The sequence below is a fragment of the Rhipicephalus sanguineus genome, chromosome 5, assembly GCF_013339695.2.
Source record: "Rhipicephalus sanguineus isolate Rsan-2018 chromosome 5, BIME_Rsan_1.4, whole genome shotgun sequence".
NCBI lineage: Eukaryota > Metazoa > Arthropoda > Arachnida > Ixodida > Ixodidae > Rhipicephalus > Rhipicephalus sanguineus.
The window spans coordinates 179177375-179197300 of NC_051180.1; the positions used below are offsets into that span (position 1 = coordinate 179177375).

The 19926-nt window shown below is 42.9% G+C and overlaps 1 long non-coding RNA gene across 1 annotated transcript; it reads right to left on the reverse strand.

Moving 5' to 3' along the window:
- Nucleotides 1-780: 780 nt before the first annotated feature.
- LOC125758483 (uncharacterized) lies at nucleotides 781-15774 on the reverse strand. The gene is made up of 5 exons (XR_007416119.1): nucleotides 15251-15774; nucleotides 14371-14499; nucleotides 9332-9471; nucleotides 6897-6997; nucleotides 781-2305 (listed from the first exon to the last, which is right to left on the reverse strand). It is a non-coding gene; the product is annotated as an uncharacterized LOC125758483 (long non-coding RNA).
- Nucleotides 15775-19926: the final 4152 nt, after the last annotated feature.

A 19926-nucleotide genomic window follows, 5' to 3' on the forward strand; every position in this document is an offset into this window, starting at 1 on the left:
CTTTATTCCACGCAGCCGTGGTCGTTAAAAGTCACGCCATGACGAACCATGCGAAAAGGGTAATCAGAGATATACTCTAGAAGAACTTGTTTTTGGGCGAGTTGGTGCCTTAGTTTGCTGAACATATCGTAAGTGGCGCGTAGCTAGGAACATGAAAAAGGGCCGGAGGAAAGAGACAGAAGAGCGCCAAATACTACCAACTGTTTATTGCCAGCGCAGGCTGAAAAACAGATAAACTTCCACAGATGCGCAGTGGAGTGGAAGAGTTACCCCAAACATGACATCACGTGAGCAGTTCATTAAAGAAGGACAACTCAGACTGAAAGAGAACAATGGATGTGTCACTGACACAAGCGGACCCTTTACTTCTAATATGATACGCCTCTAGTAATTCCCTTGCTGTTTGATCTCTGCTTTTGCCGATAATCCCAGCTTGCGCAAAACGTGGCACACACGAGCATGACCTGACATGCGCGGGAAGGTGCGCACCATCACTCTTACCTATGCTGTTGGCATGCTCCCTGAGGCGGTCGTTGATACACCGACCCGTTTGACCGATGTAGGTCTTGCCACAGCTCAGGGGAATTTCATATACAACCCCTTCGGCACAACGCCTGACAGGTTTTACGTGCCTCTTTTGGCACCCTTGCTCCTTAGCACGAGAGATTCGTCGGCACAAGTGCGCCAGTTTATTCGGAGCGGAAAACACAACAGGGATTGCGAACCTGGCGGCCACCTTCTTGAGGTTGTGGCTCAACTTGTGCAAGTACGGCACAACCTGCACTGCAAAAAATCTGGCCCCTAAACACGGACAAAGCTGAAGGTATAGCGCTGCCGAGCACTTTTACGTGTTCCTAATTAAACGATTTCTCTAAAAAGGAGCCTTCTTACGAAGTGCCTTCGTTAGCACAGCTAGCACAAAGCGCTCCGTCACGTCGTTTGAATGAGAACACTGTTCCGTGACCCAGAATACAACAATTTCCTTCAAAGAAGGTCTTCTTACGTACCTCCTACGTTAAGATACTAAAGAATGGTCTGCCCGTACTGTCCAATATAATACGGCACATTTGCCTTAATGCAAAATAATGGTTTTGTACCACAACTGCACCATAAAATCCCATAGAAGCTTTGCCACCTATGCAGGTGGCAGTCTCGGTATACGCTGGCAACAAGTGAGCGGAGGTCGACCAGTGCACTAGCCACATACGTCCACGTACACGTTCGGTATGGGTCTGTGGTTGTTGTTTCAAGCAGATGCATCCTGACGCATGAACCATAATTCCAAGTTTTCCTCCACCTTCGTTCCTGAGCCAGCATCGTCGCATTGTTAAGGTCGAAGCTATAACCTGTCGTCTAGCAGTATTCAACAAGTTGTCTTAAAATGCGCTCCATGGGTGGCTTTAGCAACATTCCCACTTTGTGTTCTTTGAACGTCTTTGGCATTTTCCTGCCCGACTCGCTGATGTAAGTGGTGTCGTGAACCCCACAACGTACTCTGTAGAGTACCCTGCTCTAATCATCCGCAGGTGTGCGGTCTTTGGGCTTTGTGAACACATGTCCTAAGGACAAGGTATACACAAACACCGCCGAAGATTAGAGTGGGATCATCTACGAAGTACAATGTGGAGATTGCGACACAACTTGCATAGACGAAATGGGTTGAAGAAGGCGATCGAAGGTTAAAGAACACAAAGAGGATTTGCGAAAACCACCCATGCAACGTGCTCTAAGACGGAGCTTGTTGAACGCTGCTGAATGACAAGGCATAACTTTGACCTAATCAATTCGACGATGCTACCTTGTGCACAAAGGTCGGAGGAAAAAAAAAAATCTTGGAATCATGGTTCATTCATCACGGCGCATTGGCTTGCAACAACAACAGTGGCCCTCTACGAGATGTTTACAAGGAAATGTGCGACTAATGGACTGGTCAAACTCCGCTTATATTTGCCAGCGTATACTGAGAATGTCGCCTGCATAGGTGGCAAAACTTTCATGTCATTTTGTTAATAATTGTTGTGTTAAGTCAAAGTAAACATTTTACAATCAAGCTACACATCCCGGGCTGGTAGATGTGGGGGTAGCATGCCATGTGTAGATGCACTGTACTGTGTGAACTTGCTGATGACGGAAGCATACCTGCTGCTTCATGCCAAATAAACAGTGAAGTACACTACTACATGCTTCTTTAAATGCCACTTCGGCAGGTGTATTCAGGAACATATTTGTCAAAAGTGTTGCAAGCCTGCTTATGAAACTGTGTGCACGGCCCATGGACAGCTCCACTTCGCTCCTTTCTGTACGTCTGAAAAGGAAGTAAAAGAAAACACCTAGAGCAACAGCAGTGTTCAGAATTTATACCCATTTAAACATTGCCATGGTGCATAGTGCACATGGCCTCCCTTAGCATCACTGTTTCAGAAATCAAAAAAGCAGAAACGATATTTTGCAGATATTTCTGGACTCGTTCTGATCATATGAAGGACAAGCACCATGATTTCACGAAGACTTATTGCTATAGTACACAAGAATTCAGGGTTAAACACACTACGTTCTAACTGCAAGAGTATTTATGTACGTGCATTACCAATTCTATTCAATTACTGTCATGATGTTGAAGCAAAAGTCTTAACAGTTACAATTTTTGTACTTAATGCTGCCGAGAAGGCCGAGAGTTATGTGGGTGAAGAAATGAAGAATTGCGCATGTATAAAATGGAATCGGCTCGCACAAGACGAGGCAAATTGTAGACCACTGCGAAGGGCTACTGCTGCAGTGCACATATAAGGCTGAAGATGACAAAGATTAAAGCGTAAACGTAAAGGATGAGAATTAAATTGAGAAACAAGCTTGCTGTCAATAGCTCTTGAATTCTATCAGAACACATGACAGTTGTATATCCTGTGCATCTTAACGCGACAAAAGTTGAGCTGAAGATGGCAGCTTGAATGAATGTCAAACCATTGAACAAAGCGTGTTGCTGGAGCCAATGTTTCAACAAATTGATGCGTCTAAGTTGTTGCAGCAACTTTGATGCAATTCGTTGCCCCTCTAAAGACCAGTCCTCTTGTTGAATCACTAGCTCCAACAACATTCGTTGTTCAACAATTATTTCATGAGCTGTACATCTCTTACATTCATTACAAACCTCTACTGTACCAAATGCTACTATGGCAATGATAGTGGGTGCAATACTTAAGCTGCAGTGTCATAAGCAGGTGACCGGCTATTCAACTCTTTAAATATACCAGATCCATAAAGACTGCAAACCATGAGGCAAGCACAACACAAAGAACAAGCGTAAGGAAATTGAAAGAGGTTAACTTTAATAAACGAGGTATGGAATTAGTCATCCCCATTTTAAGTATACAAGGTGGTTTTTTTAACGAACTCCTTTGCTGTTGGAAAATATCATGCTGCTAAAAAGATCATACCTGTAGTCAATGATAATTTCCAGGACGAAATTTCGTGATGCTGAGAGCATGCGTTAAACTTTATGCACGATAAGCGTTAGGTGCAATGTCAAGAGAGGTGGAGATGATTTAATGGATAGCAAATACTAAAAATGAAAAGCTCTGAGTAACTATCGCAAGAATAAGGACGAAGTAAGGAGGGAAGCATATGATAAGCTAGTGCAATGTCTGAAGCGAGGTAATCTTGCCTTAGAATATGCAGTCATAAAGTGAGATCCAGTAAGTAGGCGTCACATGCACTGGTTGTGAGAGAGATATGAAGATGACGGACCACCTTTTAAATAAATGTAAAAATGTCCACCCATGTGCGTGTTGGGAACTAGCTCTCATGAAACCCTAGGCTTAGAGAAAGCTTGATAAAGATGAACACATCCACAAGGGAAATCAGTAAAAGACAGATGTAGGATTGGTAGTGGAAAAGCAGCGAGAACAGCCAAAAACAAAACTGCAGGGTCTTTATGTACAATGCCGAAAAATAAGCTACCTATAATAAGTTCTTTTAAGGAAAGAAATTTAATTCAGGTAGGAAAGGCATTAAGCCAATTCAAAAATTGTGCTTGGCCACTTGCATGTCAATGCTTCGCTTTAAAGGGAACACACATAGCATCCACCCATCTACAGATGTGAAACTGCGTCATGCAAGATAACTTATACAAAGTTATTGCTTTGAGCAATTAGAGCAAAATATTTCAGGAGAGCACATAACTGTGCTGGTTAGTACATGATTACGATGGGAACAAACAGCGCTGGGCACGGGACGGAAAAAAAAGCTAGACGAGGGCGACAGCACCCTCGTCTATTGTTCTTTCTTCGTCCCATGTCCAGTGCTGTTTGTTCCCATTTTAATGCAGAATATTTCTTTCTTTAATCTGAAGGTGGCAGTGTTTCATGGCTAAAATAGTTTACTAATTTGCATTTCAAGTTACATTTTTTCAGCCATAAGGAAACACTGCAAAATGCTGAAGTTCTAATGTTAACATTTATCAGGAGAAAGACCAATTCTTTCGTATGGAATACCGAAGGTTGATTTCTAAAGTTCATTGCCTTTGTATTTTGTGCTGTTCCCTTATCATTTTCCTTAAGACGGTTGTATAGATGTTCTTGGTTTATCTTGTGTTTTGTATATGTTATGCTCCTGTTTTTGCTTAGCAAGATCATTTTATGTGTAACTTATCACTGTAGCCCACTTTGCAATACTGCTTACTGGTGTCAGCAGTATTGTCAAGTAATAAATAAATAAGTAAATAGATATCCACTTTGTCATAAAACTACTATGAAAACAAAATAAACAGAAACGTTGCACCCAAACTGTAACAGAGTCGGAAAAAATAGCTTTTGACCCATATTGCAGCTTAGCTTTTGATATGTAGCATTCGAAACAGAAATGTCGCCAAGACATTAGTGTGTGGTATACTTTGCTGGCAATTTATATTCCATCTAAAAAAATATATACTGCTTGGTTGTAAGCAAGGAAAAATTTACTGAAGTGAATAATCCCTAGGAAAAATTTTGCAGCGCGAAATAACACAAGGACGAGAAGGGAGGACACAAGACGTGCGCTAACTTTCAACAGAAGGTTCTGTTGAAAGTTAGCGCAGGTCTTGTGTCCTCCCTTCTCGTTCTTGTGTTATTTTGCGCTGCAAAATTTTTCCTAATGTCTTACCAACAAGGCCGAATTTACTCCCCTTGTGAATAATCCCTAGCCTGCACAGTCTCGTTCCTTGACCTTCGCTGCACAGCACATTGGCACAGGATTCACGCGGGTGCCCCTGTGCTCATATAGTGCAAGTCTAAATGTTGCAGATTTAAGCAATACTTCTGTCTGAAATACCATGCAAGAACAATGATGTGCTGTGCAGTGAAGGCAAAGCTCCAAGAAACTTCCCACAGCCTTGTTATTTTTCATTTGAAAAAATTATTTTTCGCTTGAAGATAATATTACACCTTAAAAACTTTGTCTAAATTATCGCACGAGGAAAGCACACTATGATGTGTAAGCAACATTTTTGCTGGGATTGCTACACAGTGAAAGAGAGCCCGCAATATGGGTTCAAACACTACTTCTTCCAAGTGTCAATTTTGAAGACATTTTTGCTTCTTTTTGCCAGCATTTTCAACCCTTGGTATATGCACTGAACTCATACTGTGAATATATTTCACATGAAACATTCAGTCTTTTTTACAATATACATAAAAATGATGCATTTTGCAATGTTTCCTCACGACTGCAAATAGCATAAATTGAAATGAAAATAAATTCGACTATCATAGTCATGAAATATTGGTGACTATGTTAAAGAAACAAACGCTTTGTAGTAATAGCTCGACGCAATAATCATGTGTCAATTAATTTGCCTGACACAGCTTCATTTCTGCGTGCGAAGTTTGAAAGGTCTTTGCTGCATCATGCAATTCTTTCCCCGAAAATAACGCTTGAATGACTACTTCCCACACTGAAACATAACAGCAACAGTTTTACAAAATATTGGAAATGGTCAAAAAACAACCTGGCACACTGCCGTGAAATGACCCAAATAGGTACTAAAATAAAACAGTGTGCACTGTCAGACACTATAATGAAGCACTAATCTGCTTGTATTGCTAAATTACTTCAAAACCCTGCTCTGAATAACTGCCCACAAGAAGTTGATTGCGAAAAATTTACTTTAACCACTGACCTATTTTGATCTATCTCTAGTATAATGACTCCTAACCTTCGGCACACACACAAAGGCACAAAGCATTTCATATGCTTCAATGCCTTCGAACAGTACGGAAGGTCATATGTTAAGAAATAGCGTAAAATCTGGACTAATTTTAACCAGCTATGTTTTTATAACATGCAAACATTGAGAAATACACAATAATTTAGTAACTCGCCCCCTCTAAAACCTGTTGCTGTCACAGCTCCAAATTCTATTCACGAGCTATAATGGCTAAAATATTAAAACACAGCTGCATTTCCATCTCATTGGTGGATGCACACAAGTCTACACGAACAGGCATGCACTTTAGATTGACTTCACAAGCCAGATATCCGGTAATCCTGCCGTTGGAGAACGTTACCAAGTGTATGAGCTGGACTACTACATAAGCTAAAATGGATGCTTGTGTGTTGGTATGACAGAGCGTAAACAAAGCAGTGCAGAAGACTGAGCACACGAGCACAGCACTGTTTGTGTCTTCCTTTTTCTTGTGCTCCGTCTATTGCGTTTTTTTACACTAATGCATTAATTGTGGAAACAACTGGCTGCCGCAATTTGGTCATCTAGGTCGAACTTTTTGGGCCTTGTACCAGACTAAAGAGCTCTGTTGTGAAAGCAACAGGGTGTAACAATATTGCACTACAAATCAGGGAAGCATCGATAAGAATGTTCAGCCAAAATAAAAGGCTTCAGCAAATTGTTTAAGACACATACTCACAGGTTAATGCTCATTCACAGCTTCTACGGCAGCCCCATGATTTCTGTGTGCCCATCTGTGCGTGCCTTCCTTCTGCCTTTGGGCAAGTTCGTGTAGAATGTCTGCCAGGAAAACAAAAACATCAGAAACAAGTAGACTTTTTTTAGCATGCCTCACATAACCCAAATTTACTTTTTTCTCCCCATGAGGTAGCTGTTTAGAAAGCATCCAAACAGCCACTGCTTTGTCTATGTATAGCTCATAACCAATTAGTAGCATCCAACATGACACCTGGTCATTGTCAAAGCATACGAGACAAGAAACTGAGACAAGTATAAGCAAAGAGCAAGCGGCTATATTTCGCCATTATATCGTTTCCTAATCCAGCCCGATGCATTCATCGCTTAAGTTTAATTTACACTGCTATTTTGGTGTTCGCCCTAAACTTACTTTCCAAATAACTCACTTAATAACCTATTTCTCTTACGCACTATATGAATACATGTTAAAAAGATGGGGCATGCAAACATGGACACAAGAGAGTCAAGATGCCTAAAACGCTGAGATCACTAACTGGAGGCTCATCACCTAATCTACCTTTACATTGTCGAGGGCGTAAATGCACGCCAAAATTCGATGAATGCAGTTTTGTACAAGCACATGAATGAACAAATGCGTCCAATAGTCGAGGCCTGGCATATCGATAATGGCAGTGCACAAGAGAGCCAACCGTCGATTAACTAGCATAAAGAAGAAATCAAATGCTTGAGCAGTTATCTCTCACGAAGACTATCGCGCGTGCCAGATTGATAGGTATCGCCTCTTGCCTGGGCATGCACAGATAAGTTTCTGTGTCTACTTCATTTTGTGCCACTGACCACCTTTCCAGTTGGCGTTAGTGGTGTCTTGGTTTCTCTCTTGTGTCCATGCTTGCATGCCCTGCCTTTTTAACATGAATACCTACCAACCAGCTCAGCTGTCTGTTATACTAAATATGCATATAATCTAGGATTACCACTCTGTCCACTTGCTGATGTAATAATAACAATGGGGGTTCTGTAATGTAAACATCAAATTAAAAGCACAGGAACCTCTAGGATTTACACCTCCACCGAAAGTGCAACCACTCCATCAAGGATCGAACCCGCACAGTTCAGATCAGCAGCTGACCATTATAACCACTGTATTGCAGCGGGGGATGTTCGCTTGGTAATGTAGGTTAATGTTAAGGATTATGGAAAGAGGTGTAGGTTGAAGAAAGACATGCAATTAAGCAAGGAGCTGCAGACATTATGCAGTTTAGATATTTCTGTAATCCAAAGGGCTGGTGCTCAGGGCATGTACCTAAGGAACTCCTGTTCAGCGTCTCTCTTCGAACCAAAGCTTAGCAGAATTGATGTTCCTGTCTAGATATGCCCCTGAAAACCACAGTTAAATAGCTGCAAAGTAAACACTAGAACACAGAAAAATATCCATCACTTGTATGATATTAAACACATCAAGATGCAAATACAACAAACACCCTGGACTGTGAAACGCATTGATTGAAAAGATATCAGTTAAACAAAGCAGCATAGCAATGAACTGTCATGTAGCTGCCACAGGGCAAAAAGCAGGTGGCTCTGGTGCCATGAAAAATCTATAACAACACTTGTTGAATATAGCAGGATGTTTTGTATGATAAATGTATAAATTACCACTCACAGAAGCTGACATGCTATTTTAAAAATGAGCATTGCAAAAAATAAAGCAAGAAAACCACGTGACGTGTGAATTTACCATTCATAATTTAAGGCTAAAGGGCCCCTAAACAACCCCGGAGTCTAAAATTTGCGACAACTGCACGCTTGTACAACATGAACATGTTGTCACATGAATTTTTTATTAAGTGGTGTAATAATGAAGCCACAGGGGATAGAACAAACATTCCAGCTGGTTTCAGTTTCTCGCTCAACCTGACCATCCTGAAGAGGGGCTTCCTCGGTGTGCCACTGTGCCAAAGCGGTGCGGTGAGGAAGCACAGTCAAAGCACTGGCGAGATAAACCAATTCGCAACACTTGTGACAACAACAGATACTGCATCATCACAAAGCCAAAATGCCGTTTCGTATTGCAGAGGACTATTCAATAGTCAGCCTTACTTAATGTTGCTCATAGGCAACATTACACCACTTCGCTATCAAAGAGGACTGGTCAAGCGCTGAAGAGGAGGTGCGGTTATTGTTTTTAGAAGTGGAGTGTCTGACATTCGCACGATGTGATTCCTGCGGCCCTCTGTACGAATTAGCGAGCTTGTTTGGGAGGTCTAAAAAAAAGAAGTAGGAGCCTGCTGACTGGCCCTTTAAGAGAATGTAAACATACACTGGAAGGAAGTACACTTGTAGACATATTACTATAAGCTATAAAAAACAGGCAATTAACATGCTCAATCCATGCAGCATAGGGATGTCTCACACCTTTGCAAGAACTTTACTATGGTGGCTGCATGTTTGTGTAGGCCAGAAGCAGCAGGCATGTGGCTTACATGAACTTGACCCGTTCGTTGAAGGGAAACTGCTGCTCACATCCTTGTAGCACTGCTTTTTGAAGATGCTTCCTGCGATAACAAAATGACCACAACACAATTATGGTCTGCAAATATCCACAGATGACCTACATTGCTGCCCTTTCTCATTAAATTCAGCTCTAGACTAAACACTGCAATAGGGTGATTCCACGTAAGATCGAACAAACGATGGCTGGTCGACCTCTCAAATTTATTTCAAAATTTTATATATTATTGCCTGATGAGTGGAAAGAAGAGATCCGCAATTTGTTTTGCCGCCAAAATTTTTTTCGAACCACAGGAAATCAATAATGACGAAGAGGTGGAGTGGAGCGCTCATCCGCTCTGCTGTTTTGGCCAACTTTCGTTATGAATTGCACAAAATATATTAAAGTTAGGTAGCTGAAATTTATTTACCTAAATATATGCATGTTTTTGCTTCTGCTCAGGTATTTTTAGTTTTTATGTGTAGTGTAGATGTTTTTATAAAAAACCTCAAAAATGGCCCTATCGGCAAAATTTTCTTTACTTTGAAGGTCTTTATCTCAAAAAAGCCTTGTAGCAGAGCGACAAAAATTCTGCATTACGTTCTTCGCATGCTTATCTATCAAACTGCCAAATCTTGTATTTATATAACTTTTCAGTAAAGAGATATCATCGGGCTAAGTTCAAGAAAACACCGAACAATGGAAACTTCTGACGACAATTAAAAAAAACCCCCATTTTTTAAATTTCTTAAACTTTGTCCACTTATTCTCCTCCACATCAGCTTTCACAATCATTAAAAACATGTTGCATAATGTCGTTGCACTAATAGTTACGGCCCCTCCAATGAGACCCTTAGGCAAGGATGGGCAATTCCGACTTCTTGCCCAGCAAGTGTATAAAATGCAGGCAGGATTGAATTTCTTTTTATTAAAAGGCCAGCAGGTACCTAAAAAGGTGTCGCCGGCACTGAAGACGTTAATTTTGAAAATATTTGGTCACTGCAGCGGCCACGAGCGCGGGGCTACCGATCAGGCGCGCGCGCACCCGAGATGCTCGTTGTAAGAGACGGCGCAGTGAGAGCTCGTTTTCGCGTCCTCAGACCGATTGAGTTCGAAACAGCAACACCTCTCGGGTGACTTGAACGCACGTGCACCGGTAGTCGCAGTGATCTGGTTAATTACGTCGATTTCTTTTTCAGGGGGCATAAGAATGTCATCGTTAAACTGTGCGTTCCGTGAAGATCTTTCATTGCAGTGGTAGCAAAAGCACGCGCAGCACAAGTAGTCCGTCTCACTGACAGTCACTGATCTTTCGGGCGTTAAACGTTCCTTCAAAGCATTTATGTCTAGGTCGGTAACTCTGCGAAATTTTGGTTTCTTTGCAATAATTAAAGGAGTACTGACACGATTTTGAGACATCGCAAAAGGGACATTTTTTGCTTCGTTGGTATGCAGTGTCCACGCTGTCCACACACTGGAGTCGGAGAACACGTATAAAATATTTTAATTTGACTTTGAAGTTTTCGTCGCTGAGCATTTGCAAGCCAGCCACACTGCAAGGACATTATCCCGACAAATCAAGACAGTTCCTCCGAGTTCGCGAGTTCTGCGTCCTGCATGCAGTCTAAATCGTAGAAATCACTGTCAGGGTCACTGGACGACAATTCACTCATCGTTGTCTATTGCACCACGAGCAGATGACGGATTTCCCGCTAGTACGTCGCTAATTTCTGTATCTCCGTGACGTCACACTGCTATGAAACGACACTGAGAAGCCCCCCCCCCCCTCGATATCGAAACCGAAAGTGTCTTTTTAAGGTGGCGCTAATTAAAATATATAGGATGCATTCCCAGGCACCACAATAGTCGTTTTACGTTTCTCGACACCAGTATTTTTATTTAGAGCAACAATCCGAAATTTTTTAAAATTCGTGTGAGTACTCCTTTAAGCTTCTTGTGCTTCGAAAGGTAGTCTCCACAATAGACTCACTCAGAGCTATACTTTCTCGTCACGAGACGCACAGGAGGAGTAGAGTAAGAGCAAAGCACAAGAACTATCCGCTCCGAATGAAGTGTGAACAGCGCACCGAACGCGCGGCCAGTTCACGCCGTCTGCTGCCGACATCTAATATAGACAAGCGCATCCGGTTACCGATAGTTTTGCTTTTCTTTCCTTTGACAATCCATATTTTGCTTTGCCACTGGAGCGCCACGTTCATGCTTTCCACTGATCGCAACTGGCGCAGCGCAGTTTCTGTGGCAGCAGCGTGCGTGAAGCGAGCGCTCATAGCTCCCTTATAGAGTTTTCATCTTGCTTCCATCTCCACCGTGTTATCAGCGCCTAGCTGAGATGCGAACAGAGGGCGGATAGAATAGCGAAGCTCCAGTGCACGTGCGTTCAAGTCACCCGAGAGGTGTTGCTGTTTCGAACTCAATCGGTCTGAGGACGCGAGAACGAGCTCTCACTGCGCCGTCTCTTACAACGAGCATCTCGGGTGCGCGCGCGCCTACTCGGTAGCTCCGCGCTCGTGGCCGCTGCAGTGACCAAATAATTTCAAAATTAACGTCTTCAGTGCCGGCGACACCTTTTTAGGTACCTGCTGACCTTTTAATAAAAAGAAATTCAATCCTGCCTGCATTTTATACACTTGCTGGGCAAGAAGTCGGAATTGCCCATCCTTGCCTAAGGGTCTCATTGGAGGGGCCGTAACTATTAGTGCAACGATATTATGCAACATGTTTTTAATGATTGTGAAAGCTGATGTTGAGGAGAGTAAGTGGACAAAGTTTAAGAAATTTAAAAAATGTGTTTTTTTTTAATTGTCGTCAGAAATTTCCATTCTTCGGTGTTTTCTTGAACTTAGCCCGATGATATCTCTTTACTGAAAAGTTATATAAACACAAGATTTGGCACTTTGGTAGATAAGTATGCGAAGAACGTAATGCAGAATTTTTGTTGCTCTGCTACAAGGCTTTTTTGAGATAAAGACCTTCAAAGTAAAGAAAATTTTGCCGATTGGGCCATTTTTGAGGTTTTTTATAAAAACATCTGCACTACACATAAAAACTAAAAATACCTGAGCAGAAGCAAAAACATGCATATATTTAGGTAAATAAATTTCAGCTACCTAACTTTAATATATTTTGTGCAATTCATAACGAAAGTTGGCCAAAACAGCAGAGCGGATGAGCGCTCCACTCCACCTCTTCGTCATTATTGATTTCCTGTGGTTCTAAAAAATTTTTGGCGGCAAAACAAATTGCGGATCTCTTCTTTGCACTCATGAGGCAATAATATATAAAATTTTGAAATAAATTTGAGAGGTCGACCAGCCATCGTTTGTTCGATCTTACGTGGAATCACCCAATAGCAGCATCCTCCTACATTACAGGGCATCATACTGCTTTCATTGGCCTGGTTTTTAGTTCAATAATTGTTTTCACCCATAACAGAATGTAGCACTAGTAAAGATTCGGTTGGGGAGGGTGCAGTCGTAAAGTGTGTATGCAAAGTAAGAATATGAAAAAAAAAAACAATGGCATAATTTCACATGAGATATAACAATTATCATAATTCCTGTAATGTCAGACACCACGAAGTGTTTAATTGAGCAAGTTTTGACTTTAAACTATCAAAAACAATGCCCTTTATGGAAAGTGGGATTTGCAGAGTGAACTCTGATGATAAAATTGGCTGTCTTTACTGGCTCTGTAGCTGCAAGTGCATTGCTAAAGCCGCTTATATGCATTTAACAAGCCTGTGTAATGGTATTGACAAATGGACAGAGAAGACAAACTCAATCGTTCTCACTTAGCTGCCATCACAGCAATACGTTGCTTCGTGTCAGGTTTCCTGGTATGCAGAATGCACGAACTTGGTGGCCGTGCCATTACTCAGTAAACATGATCGACATCTGCTCCAACTGCGTAAGTAGCTGGAAAGTGCTAAATTACACAATCAGCTGTACCATGCACACATAATGTAAATTCTAGCAGTGGCAACATTTCGCACCTCATATTAGCCTATGGGCATTGTACTCGTTGATGCTGCCAGCTGCATGCACTGTTTTTATTTCTAGCATGCATAGCACATGCACACAAGGCAACTGTGGGAAGCAGAATAGATCGTCCGAGGTAATCAATAAAATTGATTGACAAGAATTCCACACATCACTCAAGCCTGTTGTTTAGCATAAGTGATGAGAATGTGCAGCCAAATGTACACAGCAAATTCAGTATTGGCCTTGAAGAATTGCAAGATAGGTTGAAGCTTTCCAGAAACAAACCGTATACAGTAAAGTCTGTCCCAGATACTGAAATCATGAAGTTATAAATTTTAAAGTGGGCCGCTATATTCTTCAGGCGCCATGCATTGCATTTATGAAAACGCTAACATCCCTGTACAACAATGCATGCTGCAAGAAGTCATAAACATTAATATTTTTGGCACAATGCCATTTCCCAGTACCACGTTTTACAGAAAGGCAACATTTTCCTTTGCAAAACTAAGCCATGTTCCCAGGCAAAATGCACTGTCCATGGTGACAAACACATGGAGTATACGCTCTTCTATACAGCTTAGCTGGTTTACTGGAACTAAAAGCTACGGTAACGCTGTCTTAATCGAACTGGCTAGCAAGAGCCTTCTCGCTGCTGTTTATGTGAAGTAATTTCACCTTGGTGGAACGTCACAAGAGTAAGTGGCACATAATAATGAGTGCGAGAACACAGTAACAGGTTGTGCAACGGCTACCAGGTATGCCCATTCGTGGAAACTGTGGGCTCTTCCCCCAAATGAACCAGTTGGAAATAACCCTTTTGCATGAATAAACTTAAGTTGGTTGCTGGCATACATAACATTGTTACTCTGCATTTCCATCTCATTTATCTAGCGCTCATTGTTTCCCTTCGACAATAGCTCAAAACAAGATTCTTCTTCATTAAATGGAACTTTGTACATTACCTTTACGTTGGCTACAGAAGCTTATTTCTTCTGCCTGAATAAGCACCTCCTATAGCATACTTGCCTCAGCCACCTTCTGGACTGCATGGTCAGCACTCCACTGTTTGTCGTGGCACTGCTGTTTGCTACCTGCAGTACGTTGCAAAAAACTTCAGCATTAAAAAAAAGGGTTAAGAAAAGCCGAAATAGGTGTGCCAGCAGCACCTTGCCCTTTGAGGAGGGAGGAAGAGCTCTGATAAATGGCTAATTCAAGACAAGCGTTGTTCTTCACAAGCTATTATTATGCGATGGGAGGTGGGACTTCAATACACGGACGCACATATATTGCTAAAAGCAATTGAAAATTCAGCTGAAAGTACGGCTTGTCAAATTAGGTCAACGTGCATAAAGGATAAAAATGGGGCAAACCAACTGAACAAAATACAGTGTCATGCTGCAGAAATTGCATTTTTAGCAAATCTGTTACCTATTGCTTGAAAGATGATAAGCAATGTCCAAGAATGCTAACCTAGACGCTTTTGAGGGTCATGTTACTTAATGACAAATAAAATGCACGCCTAAAGAAAACATCCCTAAATACACTTTATTTCTCCCACTGCACCGATTCACGATTCACACGGTGGCGGATGATAATTGGTGAGCCTGACAAAAATGTTGTCTCCTTTCAGCAAATATTAGCGTACAGCAGTGCGTGCAACCGAGCTAATTACCAAAACTTTATAACACTACCGACTACGTTCCTTGACAAATGTCATGCGCGAGCACAATCCGCACAACTACAACCGCATTACACTACCAACACGTTATGCGATTTTCTTCGGCGACAACGCGTACTACAATAAGAACAACTCACAATGTACGAAGCGTAACGTTCACTTACCTCTGGCAATAAAAATACGCTGGCAGCGTACACTGCTGGATGACCGCCGGTTTTCAATGGTGCGCCAAGCGAGGAATCGCCGAGCTACCGGCCGTCCCCGAGCGTCAAGGCATTTTCCAAGGCCACAGAACGCGTCGTCGAGAAAGGATTGCAGCGCTGCTACTCACTGCCGTGTACTGTGCCTCGATGTGAGCGGACAAAACGCGCATCAAGGCACCCTACTGACGTGCGGAAACATTTGAAGAACGTGTTTTTCAAAACTATGAATCGCCTCCGTCGGTCACACTGAACAAAGCAGTCGCAGACTGGAGTCGCACGGCCGGCATCTGGTGACTATTTACCAGCTACCGCGTATAACACTGCGTGACGAACTTGCGCTTAACGTCAGTAACCACAACATACAACACACAATGCGAGGCAGCGCGGTAAAAGTCGACCGTATGAACAAAACTCGGCACGACGACACACACACGAACGCAGAACTATCGTGGCTAGAAAGGTTTGCCTAGTGTCGTGAGCGAGGCAGCGAGCCTGCCAGGCGGGAATAGCTTGCGATGAAGCGTGCAGAGGGCGCGGCGCTCGCTGGCGCGCCCAGCACTGGTGCGCCCTGAGGAGTTTCTCGTTTAAAGGGACCGACAACTGCCCAGAACATGAAATGAGATGACTGCACTGATGAAAAGATTGTCCGTCGCACTGACTCAAACCAACCTTGTTTATCTCGTGAGAGGTGGATTTATATTTTTATTTCTTCTTGAAAGTCACGAAAAATGACCTTTGGCGCCTCTGGCGGCAAAATCATAAATGGTCCGATGAAGCCGGTCACGTGACCGTTGATTGGTGTACGCGTTCGATGGCTTTTCTGTTAGTACTGAAATATTGTTCATTTCTTTATATTGAAAGATATTACTCCATAAAAATGTACATATAGGCCTGCGTTAGTTGCATGCAACAAAGTGGCGCTGCCTTCGCTTGGCGTAGGCAGCCTTGACATAGGCGCAGGCAACCTTAGGCGCAGGCGCACACAACGCTGTAAAAATACCGAGAAGGTGTATGAAGCCACACCATCTCATTGTAACAGCTTGCTATTTTCAAAAATGGTTGGAAAGCTCAAAATAAAGGTGGTTAAGCATAGTTACAGTAACTCCTGCGGAAGCAGAACAACGACAGGTTTCACAGGGGCTAGTGGCATCGCTATCAATTCTCAGCGTTGCTGGAGCAAGCCTTCATGCGTGTTTGGAGCCTTTCAAATCGAAAAATACTGCTTATAAAATAACTACGTGCTTTTAGGATAAACCACTGCAGCTACAAACGCTACGAAGGGTAAGCTTCCTGTCGCGCCGTAAAAAACTGGGTCGAGAAAAATCAGTTGTCGGTCCCTTTAAAGCTTTGTAGTTGCGGTAAAAGCTCGTTGTGTAGGCCACACATGGCGCTGATAAATTGTAAAACGAAGAAAAGAAAACTCTGGAGACCATGCGGGCCGGTTAGCTTCTTCTGAACGGCACATGCTGGCGTAGAGAACAAACATGTAGGAGATTCGGGGTTTCCGTTCTAGTTTATTAACATTATTTTTCACGCAGTTATGTTTGAGTACAATGATTGAAATATTCACTGACAATTATAGCGGTTACTTCAAGAACAAAAATACAATGAACGGTGAATGAGACGCAAAGACAGATATTTTCGCGCAGAATGTGAGTAAACAGTGAAAGGAAAAGATAGGTGCATATAAAAAAGAAAAATAATTAATTAAAAGTAAGAATCAGCGAACAGTCAAATGAAATTTATGTACACATGAGGGACCTCCCTTGATGTTTCACGCCCACTCTTGCAGGCATACTGGATCCGTAGAAGCTCTGAATGAGAATCGATGCCTTTTCATTGCACGAGTTCTTTTGCATAACGTCATGAAACAGGTTGTCTTTTTCTTTTTAGGCATGTTGCGTTGGAGAGGCTAGAAAGATTTGCAGTCGCACGCGAGCATGCACGAACCTCTCAAGACGCAGCTCGGAATGAAATTGCAACAACCACGAAAATTCCAGGGTCGGATCTAAGAGGAACAGGGTACCGGTGCCCTTACCCCCTCCCCCCTTTAATTTTCGACGACCGTAGCGGCGGCCGCTACGGGTCGCTGCGAGCGCCTGCACCCCTTAGGGTAAGGTAGCGACAACTACACGCGCGCCCTCTCGAGGGGTCCAAGGAGCAGCGATAGCAGACGACGCGCCGCTCGCTCCCGTGCATATTGCTGGCGCCTGAAACCGAACTCGGTGCTCGCTTGAACCGCTAAATTATTAATATTTGTGGCTGAAGATATTCAGCAGTTATCAAACTACAGGGAAAATAACGTTAACGAGCACGGAGCACGTTAAATATTGAAATAAAACGCGTGCGTTTCCGAAGCAGGTTCCAAGCGGGTTCGCCACAGCAGCAGTCATGCAGGGCATTTTTTTTTTCTTTGCATATTTTGACATTCAGCGTAACTTGAAGAACAGGTGGTGTTTGGGTGAGTTAAAAGAGCTTGTTTTCTAGCTCGAATAAAATAGGCAGGTAGTCAGCGTACTTGTACTTTCGGAAACTTCATCGAGCACCTAGCGCTCTTGTATTGCGTAGCGCAAAGTACGCGCTATTATTGGTTTGACTGTGTTTGTCAGTGTTCGGAAGTCTTCCCACGGTTACACGGTATTTTTAACTAAGCTTATTTTCTTTATACTCTAAGAGGTTTCTGCAGAAAGGGTGTTCCAATTGCCCACTGGGAGGTGACAAGGGGTGACAGAAAGCCTTTCACTTTTCTTTCCGCATTCCGAATCAGGGGTGACTCGTGGTCTGTAGAATTTCTGCAGATTGGCTGTAAGTTTTTTTGTAAGGGTCCCCATTGACTACTGCGCACAAATCTACTGCATAAAGAATGCCGAAGAAATAATAGCGTTGCTGAGATAATGCTCATGCATATGCACGAACAAAAGCACGCCGGCCAGGCGAAAGGCTGCTTGAAGTTATAACCATTACAAAATCACTTACTTCGCATATCCGGGTGTTTTCTGTGGGCACAAATTTCTTGCGACTGATTTTGTTGGGTCTTCCTTCAGCATATATTTTTGTCACCGCGAGGAACGAAAAAAAAAAAAGCTCTTTTTCTCTCCTCCGCGCGGGGAGGCAACCGAAGGCATAGAGACCCGACATACTAGCACGTCACGCTCCAAACATTAAATTCAAACGCGGAATTCCTGCGTCCACTCAACTTCAGGTACATAAACGCTTCTAGTTTGCAACAACAGTGCGACAGAGGCGCGTGAAGTACTCTCTAAGTGCTAAAATCGCCCCACTCCACGCTTGAAAACACAGTGATCCGTACCTATCGCCGGCACAGCGCTGCCGCCGCTGGACCCTTTGGGCGGGGCGCGAAGGCGAAAAGGTCACGTGTCGCCAACCGACCTATCGCAGGGCGCGGCGGCTGGATCAAGACCTTTCGCTACTTTTGAAAAATAGAGGGATTTTACTGCGCCCTAAGGTGCACCCTAAAGCTTTACTGCACCCTAGAGTTACTGTAAATGTTACTTTTATGTGGCGGAGTTGCTCATCTGTTTTCGAAACGCCGCTAGCAATCGTGCACTGCAGAGAAGCTGATGCGCAGGCCGCCGCCGCTGCAGCGAACCGGTTTGTACTCCCGTGCCACAGTCTCGAAAGGAGGCTTTCATAAAGGGACGCTTTTCACCAATACGAAGCAGCGCCGCATGTTCCTCGTGTCCTTGTCTATTAGGCACCGTGGAACGCCACACAGAAGCCTTCGCGGTAGGGATGTCCGAAAAGCAAATTTTAGGTTCGAAGCGAACAGGGATTACGTCGAATAATTTTGAATCGAATAGTTCGAATAGTATGTATCACGCATTATATATATAAAAAAAATTAGCATAGATATTGTCGAGGCCCAACTAACCTGCACAGCGTTTTTTTTTGTTTTTAATTGGAACGAGGCATGTGCGACTGTCATTCTTTTTGCTGCAAGTAAACGCTACTAAACTAAGCGCTACGCTACTAAACGCTACGTTTAGTAGCGTTTAGTAGCATCAAATAGCAGCAGAATTTCAATTTCAGTAAGATGCAAGTTATAACCGATAAAATACGTCACACTTTAAAAATTACTATACATATAACATATTATAACATATAAGCCCGTATAACAAGCTTTTAAACTTAAAAAATGATCAGGGGCGTAGCCAAGAGGAGGGTTGAGGGTTTCAACCCCCCCCCCCTCGAAATTTTTCAATTTTGCTTGCGGATATATTTACGCACACATACAAACACACGCACGAACATACATAAAGTATGGTTGAACCCCCCCCCCCCCGAAAAAGATTTCTGGTTACGCCCCTGAAAATGATTAATCTATGTCGGAGTAATATGTTAATTTAACCTTGAAGTGGGGCTTCGCGGCATTGCGCAATTTTGTTGGTTAGGTGCTTTCACGGCATTGCGCTTTCAGGCTGCAGTGAAACCACCTTCACAGGTGGGTTACATGCCGTCCAATATACGCCTATTCGTTCATTATGAATACTTTGAAATTTCGGAACCTTAAATTCGTGTCGAAGCGAATTCGAATACTATAATATTCCTTCGAACATTCCTAGTGCTCGAATATTCGCACATGCCTACTTCGCGGCAAACAGACGCAGACAGTCTGC